The following is a 9,829-nucleotide window of genomic DNA, read 5'->3' as shown; positions in this document are numbered from 1 at the left end:
CCAAGCTTAGGAAGGCAGTTTAGACCCTGGGAATATGCACAAAGGTTCCATTCGAGAGAGCCAGGTGCAGGTACTTACACCCCGACAGAGAATAGAATAGAATATAATAGAATCAATAGATTAAAAATGTACTCGTAGTCAAACCACATTAATTAAAATAATTAAATTAACATATTTGAAATAATTATGCAGTAAATGATTCATCAAAGGTATAGAACGCTTGCTCAACAACTGTAATCCTCCAAGGGGTAGTCAAAGGTGACTCGCAAGTGAGCCACCCGCTTTTCGCTGTCACATTGGTACTCACGTGATAGGCCGCGTGCCGTATCGCCGTTTTTTGAATGAGTACAATGCACTTAGACCTGGTTCAGAAGAGGCGAATTCCCCGAATCGTTTCGCGCGAATTCATACGCGCGTAGTTGAGATACTAGACATCAATATATCGCGTCCACAAGCATCGCGCGAATTCAAAATACGCGCGTAAATCGCGTGCACTACGCCAGACTCTCGACTCGCGCGAAATACGCGCGAATCGAGATACTACCGGACACCTTATTTCGACCAGTTAACGAGCGAACTCTAAAGCGTTTTTCCTTCAACTCCATGTTTCCTACTGAATTCCTCCCCAAATTTCGCGCGTTGATACGCACCTTGTGGACGCAACGGTCGCGCGTAATATCGCGGCGTATTCGCCCTTTCTGAACCAGGTCTTAGGGTACACATCTAGAATCTAGATGTGCAGGATTCCTCGCGATGTTTTAATGAAGCGAGAGTACCTTAATACTGAAGATGGAGCTTTTTCCTGAAAGAATAAGTTTTATTTTTATTTTATAACAATACAAACTGCATTCAAAGACACTCACGAGCAATGAAAAAGCTCTACTTACAAAATGCCGACATTTTGATTACAATAATATTTTACGTTTTCAGTTGGAGGCCCGGGTCTCCTATTTACGCCGTAGATCGCGTCCAGCGTCACGCCGTAGGCCGCGTCACGATGCTCACTATAGAAATGTACTGATGCGGTCTCCCTCACACGCCGACGTTGGCGCGTAGACGTAGTGAGTATCGTGACGCGGCCTAAGGCGGTGACACTTGACGCGACCTACAGCGAAAATAGGAGACCCAGGCCTTATTCTGATGCGCTGTTGACGGCGTCATTAAGCTAGACTTTTCCCTTTAGGACTTTTGAGAGTAATTTGGTGCTAGGTATGTCACTGGAACTTTATTGTGGGAAAAAACGTAGGCTATTTTGAGCGACGGTATACAACTATACAGTATATGTTCGTTTGTACTATATGTATGTGTATGTATATCTATATGTAGCAAAAATGGTAAGTATAGTAAACCGAAAGACAACCGGATGGCGCAGCGGTTAGCATCGCTGACTCTTGTGCCGAAGGTCCCGGGTTCGATTCCCGGCCGGGGCAGATATTTGTTTAAACACAGATATTTGTTCTCGGGTCTTGGATGTGCCCGTAAAATGGCAATAGTCCCGCCCCCTATTACATTGGGACTAACATAACACTGGTGAAAAGTGGGTGCAGCAATGCACCTCTGCCTATCCCGCAAGGGAGTACATTATTACAAGGTGTGAGTGTGTATATAAAAAAATATATTATATATTATAGTAAAACGAAAGAGGGTAATTCAGGGGCTCATTCTGAACAACTATAGCTCCACGACTTTTCAAAGTTATTCAGTTAAAAGTTACAAAATCGACTTTGTATATACTAAGAAGTCACGACACCATTTTAGTTAGGTAGGTACTTTAGTAAAGCTGATCTTCAAACTTCATTGAACAAAAGTCATAGTGTTTTCTTATGAGTTATCTATGCCCTTCCTTACTAGACCATAACACCATGTATAAAATATTTTTTATGCTATTATCACAGGAACTTTTTCATTGCTCGTGCAATGTTATATGTTATGGTCACACATGTATATCTACTGTATAAATGCAATTTCTTGCAAAACTCAAAATCGCATCATCCGTTCAAACCTAATGCGTGCACATGTCCTAAACGCCAAAGGGGATTATCTCAAATTATGTTATAAATGTTTTAATGGCACATTAATATAAGGACGGACGGATCTGAGTTCTGACATACTTTCAAAAGCTATAGAAGATTGGTCGGGAGTAGTTAAATTCGTTGGAGGCTTCAAGATGCGCAAAGTCCATACGCAATATCGAGATCACGCGGGGGCAAAGAGTAATAAGTCTGTAGATGTGACTTATCCAAATGGCCTTAGAATATTAAAAAAAAACTTTCAAAGTGTTCAACAGAGAGTATATTGTCCTCCTTAAAAGACAGGCGCAAATTTTAATTTTCCATTTTCGTCCGTGCGTCCGTTTAAAAATGTTTATTTAGAATTAATGCATTCAGTAGTCGGTGTTCAGAATTAAACGTTTTTAAAATATAATACGTCTTTTTATTAATCTTTGTTAAATTTTCGACGTTGTAAACTGAACAATATTGATTTATTTGCTATAAAATGGTGTGAGCGTCGCGTTTTAAAAAACGTTTGTTGGTTTCTGTGGTAATGAATTTAGTTTTACCGTTGCTTAATGGTCGCTCAACTGTATCTGCGACATGATAATCTAAGCTATACCTGAACGGCTAGCACGGGGCGCAATGGACAACATTTCAAAAAACTAAAGCTGCTATAAATCGAAAACCATTTCGAGATTTAGCTCTAAAGGACACAAAAAAAATGTTTTTGTATTTTTTGGATGTATCATTTTCGAGAAAATCATAAAATAGTAAAAAAGTGCTGATGACGTCATGCATCAGGTGCGATGCATTTTGATGATCAAAGCCTATAGATTTAAAAACAAAGTAACTGTCACTTTCATTTTTGATTGAATTTGACGTTTTATCGTGACGTTGTTGTTTATTTGGGTCATTTCCATTAATTCTGTTCTGACACTTTCTGACTATTTTTTTATTTATTATTAACAGATGACCTCTATATAATATGTCCCAGAGCATGCCACCGCCTACACAGCTGAAAAAATGCTTCTGCTTATTTTTTTACATGATAAGTACCTACTTTCCATCATCAGAAATATCAATGTCATTTGAAAATGACCCATTTGTTGGTTGGCATGTAAACAAAGTTTAAATGTCACTTGTCAGTGTCATTTATGTTTTTTTTCGAGACTCAGGCAATAGACAAAAATAAAAATTGAGCCTAATATGTGACTTCACTTCCGGTTTTAAAATAATTAACTTTAAAGTTAAAAATAACATGCAAAAATTAATGTATATACAAAATAAAAAAATACGGGTCTACTAATTTTCTATAATCTTTCCGAATAGCTAATAAAAATATAGGGTAAAGAAAATGAAATGTTGTCCATTAAGATGTGACTAAAGTTTTGCATCGCGCTCACTCACATCGCGCAGCCTCAAGAGCGAGCGCGACGGAGAACATTTGTCATGTCTTAATTACACCTCATGCTAGCCTTTCTGGTACTACATAGTTATTATATTAGTTGTAACATTTTATTGTAATGTTACTAATTTAAATCGTGTCTACTAACAATATCTGAGTCTTGTTACTTGAATAAATGAATTAATTATTTATTTATTTATTATTCTGTGGCTCTTTGTAGATCAGTTTAAGTATTGTCGCTTCTGTCTGTGCGCCTACTTAATCTACTCTCAGTTCGTGACTCGCTACTGAAATATAGAGCGGTCGCTGTATTTTGCCAATCATACTTTTTTTTAACCCATAGACCAATTTATTTAGTACCTCGCATTAAATTATAAAACTAAGCTAATTATAATTATGCTTTTATAGTTGCTCATCTGTTATAGGACTGTACAACATTCAGATGAAAAAAGCCATTTTGAAAGTAAATCCTAACACCTGATACCCTGGTACAAATATCTGTCTTTTTAACAAAACCCGGCCAGGAATCGAATTCGGGGCCTTCGGCGTAGCAGTCAGGGTCACTAATCACTACACCATTCGGTCGTCAATGTACTTATATTAATAAAAATACTATGTTAAAGTTGCGAAAATAAACCAACTAATCCAGTTTAAAAACAACAATAACATAACTTTTGGTTTCGAAAACAATGCCTCAGGCTACTTAGTGTGAATTGAATATGAATTGATACCTGTAGCCTCTTGTATTTTGAATAGTAACATCTTAAGTCACATAACGAGTTACTGATTCGCACTTGACCGAATTACTAAGAATTTATTGTTGATAAGAATTGATTGACGACCGAATGGCGTAGTGGTTAGTGACCCTGACTACTGAGCCGATGGTCCCGGGTTCGATTCCCGGCTGGGGCAGATATTTGTTTAAACACAGATATTTGTTCTCGGGTCTTGGATGTGCCCGTAAAATGGCAATAGGTACATTGGGACTAACATACACTCTGGCGAAAAGTGGGTGCAGCAATGCACCTCTGCCTACCCCGCAAGGGAGTACATTAGTACAAGGCGTGAGTGCGAGTTTTTTTTTTTTATTGTTGATACTTATTACAAAAATATGTACCTTCGTGATTTCTGTGAAATCTATGGAATGGGGGTCATTCTATTTGACGAAAAACTAAGTAACAACGAGCGAACAAGATAGAGCCGTGTAAGTTAGCGCAGCGATCCGAAGCTTCGGAAAAGCCAAAGTCAAAGACAAATGTTTTTATTCATCGTATAAATATTCTGATGAACGTCATTTTTTACAAAGTACTCTCCTTTCGGATAAGGGTGCCAGTAACCGTCTAAATGAGAAATTTAAGTATGATCTGGAGGTTCCTGCTAGTAGGACAGTCACATAGGTACTCACGCACAACGAAGATGGCAGCTATCAAAGTATTCAACAGTCTTCCAGATGAAATTAAGTCTCTGACGGCTACTAAGTTCTTTACTAAATTAAAAGAGTTCCTCATTGTTATGTGTCCATATAGCCTCAATGAATTTTATGATTTCAAGCCTGCTGCTTAACATGAATTGAAATTAAATTTTAAAATGTTAAAAACTAATTCATTAAGTTCTTATTCTATTAATAAAATGTAATAACTAACATAATTTTAATAATTTAATATTTTGCATGACATTTTACTAACTATATACATTTTGCTACACCCATTGGGTAAAATTGCATTGAAACTTTTTTATAAAATTATATAATGTAAATCTATATTTTGTAACATGTGATTTAAGGCAATAAATGAATGAAATGAAATGAAATGGGTCTCTTTCTGAAAGCCAAACTGCAGCCCTAAACACGACTCTATCAAGTTGCATTAAGCGTGCCGATCGCGTCACAATCCTCGTTCGTTTGTTCGTCGATTAATGACCCCGCAACTCCAGTGTTTATAAACAACACGAAAACGAGAACAATTAAAAAGGTTAATGTAGTTAAACAATACAAAATGATTGAGTCAACAAATGAATCTACTTATCCTAACTAATATTATAAATGCGAAAGTAACTGTGTCTGTCTGTCTGTCTGTCTGTCTGTCTGTCTGTTACTCTTTCACGCCAAAACTACTGAACGGATTTGAATGAAATTTGGTATATATACGGTCTAGACCCTGGAAAAGAACATAGGCTACTTTTTATCCCGGAATTCCCACGGGAAAACTTTTTAAGGCGAAGCGAAGCGCGCGGGAACAGCTAGTATTTTATACATATTAACAGTACATGTATTACAAAGTATTAAGTCATACAACTACATGCACCTCCTCCTATTTGTATGGACCTGTCGTCTCATACATAATGGGATGAGTTGTATGACCTTGGATTATGATATGACACAGATTATAATACTACAGGTGCTTATACTGTTGAGTAATGGTGATAAGTCCTAACCTTGTTGATAGAAAGGTCACAGTTGTTATTAAATGGGGTGACAACTCTTTATTAATACGGTTACAAGGGCTAACTTATACATCAAAGAGAAACTCTGTAAAAAAGCTTATTATAAAATTGATGATTACTTAGGGGACGTTAATGCATGGCTGCGATAAGTAGGTAGTTAGCTCTGCTCATATACTTACATATTATTATTATATTATATTATTAAGCTTATAAGTATTGTATACCAACTAGTTTTAAGTCTTTTTTTTTAAAGATGGCTCAGGAGTTTCTTGCCTCCGTTCTTCTCCTTAGACAGAAAGAGCCCCCCTTATCCGAACGGAGAGTAGTTTGTAAAAATTGACGTTCATCAGAAAATTTTACATTTTTATTTATTTATTTGATACTTTATTGCACAAATATGAAATATAATTTTTACGATGAATAAAAATATTTGACTTTGACTTTGACTTAAGATAGGTACCTTATTTTTATAAAAGGCAATACAAAATGTTCTTCATATAAATAATTTATATTTAATTCATATCACAAAATTATAGCGATAAATTATTTATCGCTATTTGACCTTGGAATAATCACCTTAACATGAAGTAAGTAAAAATATTATTTTAAAACTGTTTTCACTATCATCATCATCACGACCCATCACGTCCCCACTGCTGGGGCTCGGGTCTCCTTCCAATGAACTGGTTTTCACTAAACTTTGTTCAAAATGATGAGTTTTGTGACCTGTTTTCGGATTGTAATAACCTATTAATACACAAAAAAACACTAATAACGAATAGAATCTTCCTCGCCCGAGGACAAAAAGTGCATCTTAAGAAAGTCGGTAACAAAACTTTGTTCATACAAAAGAATTCAACGCGCTCATTTCACTGAAAGTTCATCTCTAAAGACCTGGTACTACGGTCTGCTAAAGCTATGGTATTCCGATTCTTTTGCCAATAACTGTGAATTGGCCACTATTATTTTAAAAATAGCTTTGTAATAGTAAATTATTTGAGTCAGAAATAGAGATACAGGATGTTAAAAATATTGAAAAGGGGTCATTCTGAACAACCTTTGTACTACTAATTATTTATAAGCTCAATAATATAGCAGCCTTATCGCTAAAAGCTATCTCTTCAAGGCAACCTTTGGGTGAATGAAACATTTATGCAATAAATGAAGTAGGCAGTAAGTAACAAATGCTGTTTTTTTTTTAATCCAAAAAATATATAAATTTGTGGCATCCGCAATAGCATTTTATGCTTAAAATACCTACTACGAGGAAGCGGTCTATAGTGTCCATATAATATTGAAGTGATGTACGTTCAACAGAAAATCGTGACCTACGCAACTTACAACAGGCGCTATTTCTACAGACTGACAGGTGTAAAACAAATGTTAATGAGCGGTGCAGATTACTATATTTGTAAATCGATATATCGATTACCCGTTTAATTATTATTAGGAGCTCTAGTAGTTCAGTTTTGATGGTTACAATTACAACAATCCGGAACAGGGAAAAAAACACAAAAACACGCACTCACGCCTTGTACTAATGTACTCCCTTGCGGGGTAGGCAGAGGTGCATTGCTGCACCTACTTTTCGCCAGAGTGTTATGTTAGTCCCAATGTAATAGGGGGCGGGCCTATTGCCATTTTACGGGCACATCCAAGACCCGAGAACAAATATCTGTGTTTAAACAAATATCTGCCCCAGCCGGGAATCGAACCCGGGACCATCGGCTCAGTAGTCAGGGTCACTAACCACTACGCCATTCGGTCGTCCGGAACAGGGGGTCACTCTATATGACGAAAAACGAAGTTTCAGAGCGCTGCTGCACGAGCCACGACTCTATCTCGTTGTATTAAGTGTGCCTATTGCACGACAACTCTCGTTCGTTCCTTTTTTCGTCAGTATACCCTCCAGAACCGAAATGAAAACGTACTATGCTTTGATTACATTTTCGGAATTCAAAGGACAAACCCTAGTCTAGCTGTTTACCAACTATTTCGACGACCGAATGGCGTAGTGGTTAGTGACCTGACTACTGAGCCGATGGTCCCGGGTTCGATTCCCGGCTGGGGCAGATATTTGTTTAAAGACAGATATTTGTACTCGGGTCTTGGGTGTTGATATTTATATTTAGTATCTATCTATCTATGTATTTGTGTAGATATATCAGCTGTCCGACACCCATAACACAGGTTCTGCCTAGCTTGGGGTCGGATGGCCGTGTGTGAGATGTCCCCACATATTTATTTATTTATTATTATTTATTTGCCGACATATCAGGTCGAGTCAAGATAGAAGATAATTTATTCATTTTTCTAAGGAAAACTTACAGCTTAAGTTTATGGAAAGATGCTAAAAGTATGAATTTGAAAGCCAATAAAGTTATAGGATATACTGCAAAATAATTCTTTCTATACCTACTTCTTCTTCTTTCGTGTCAGTGAACATGCGAATTTTTATATTTGTCCAGACCCAAAAGAAGCAACTTTGATAGCATTCTGGTATACATACTGTTACTGTGACACTGCCTTAGGTATCAGTGGCGAAGGTTCCATACAACACGATCCCTATTTCATAATAGATAGAGAGTAGGTATATTTTTTTCACACCGGCTATCCCTATATAAAAATCATCCCAAAGGTGGTCTGAAAGATCAGTATAAGCCTTTTCAACCCTAATTAGGCCAAAAATTTCACAAGTTTTAGTTTTCGGCGGCTGCATTCTGCTGTTTTATGTGAACCCTGTCGTGGGTCTCCCCATTATGTCACCTTATGAGGTCTCGGAGTCTCTAGAGGTAAAGTTAAATTGTTATAGTTCTCTATCAATCAAAACCTGGGCCACGCTAGCAGTAGTACCCTACATAGGGACCCTATCTATATCTAGGATGGTGTAAAACATCTCAAAATGAAAAAAAAAACCGCTTATATAAACAATATACGAACAAGATGGTTTGTCACACACAAAAACAAAGCAAAAAAACGATTTAAGTTTAATCTAATGACAACCTTTATACCAAAGCATAAAGTCACAACTCTTCTAACCGAAGTAATTAAAAATAGGAGCTCAGGTAGAAGTGAGATATTTGTTGAGACGTTTCTTTTGCACTGACACTCCATCTGATTTGTATTAAAATATCGATGAACACCTCCAAATGAGTAGAATCCGCGTAGGTAAATTGATTCAAAAGTGACAGTTGATGGGTTCTTACGATTCAGATCAAGGATGAGCCTCAACTCGGCAATTCTGATTTTACGCAGGCATTTATTATATAAATAAATTGAAGTGCAATGCGTGACAGACCGACTAACTTACATTCAATTTGTATGTATCTGAATTATCGGAATATTGAGCAAGATTACTCAGGCACATAACTATGTACCGTTAGTAAGTTGACTTTGATAATTAAATAATCTACCTTGACCTATATTTTATTTTTGGCGGTGTTAGGTTTGTCCTAATTTATTATTTTATTATTATTATAGACACTCACACCTTGTACTCCCTTGCGGGGTAGGCGGAGGTGCATTGCTGCACCCGCTTTTCGCCTGTGTTTATGTTAGTCCCAATGTAATAGGGGCCGGGCCTATTGCCATTTTACGGGCACATCCAAGACCCGAGAACAAATATCTGTGTTTAAATATCTGCCCCAGCCGGGAATCGAACCCGGGACCTTCGGCTCAGTAGTCAGGGTCACTAACCACTACGCCATTCGGTCGTCTAATTTAATGTAAGTATTAAGTAGTCAAATAAAAGTTTTATTCGCAGCGCCTGACAAACAGAACACAAACTGATGACATTTACATAAACAGTTTTATAAATGAGAAAGTAGGAAAATTTAAGACTTAAATTTAGAAGGACTTAATAATAAGGATAAATAATTATATTAATAATATTTCATGCATGCATCCCAAACTGCTATTTGTGAAAATAGGTTATAATATGTAAGGTAAGTACATTTAAGTACCCTTTAAGTAAGTCAAATTACGTCAG

The sequence above is a fragment of the Plutella xylostella genome, chromosome 31 (assembly GCF_932276165.1).
Source record: "Plutella xylostella chromosome 31, ilPluXylo3.1, whole genome shotgun sequence".
NCBI classification, from domain to species: Eukaryota; Metazoa; Arthropoda; class Insecta; order Lepidoptera; family Plutellidae; genus Plutella; species Plutella xylostella.
This window is presented reverse-complemented; position numbering follows the sequence as displayed.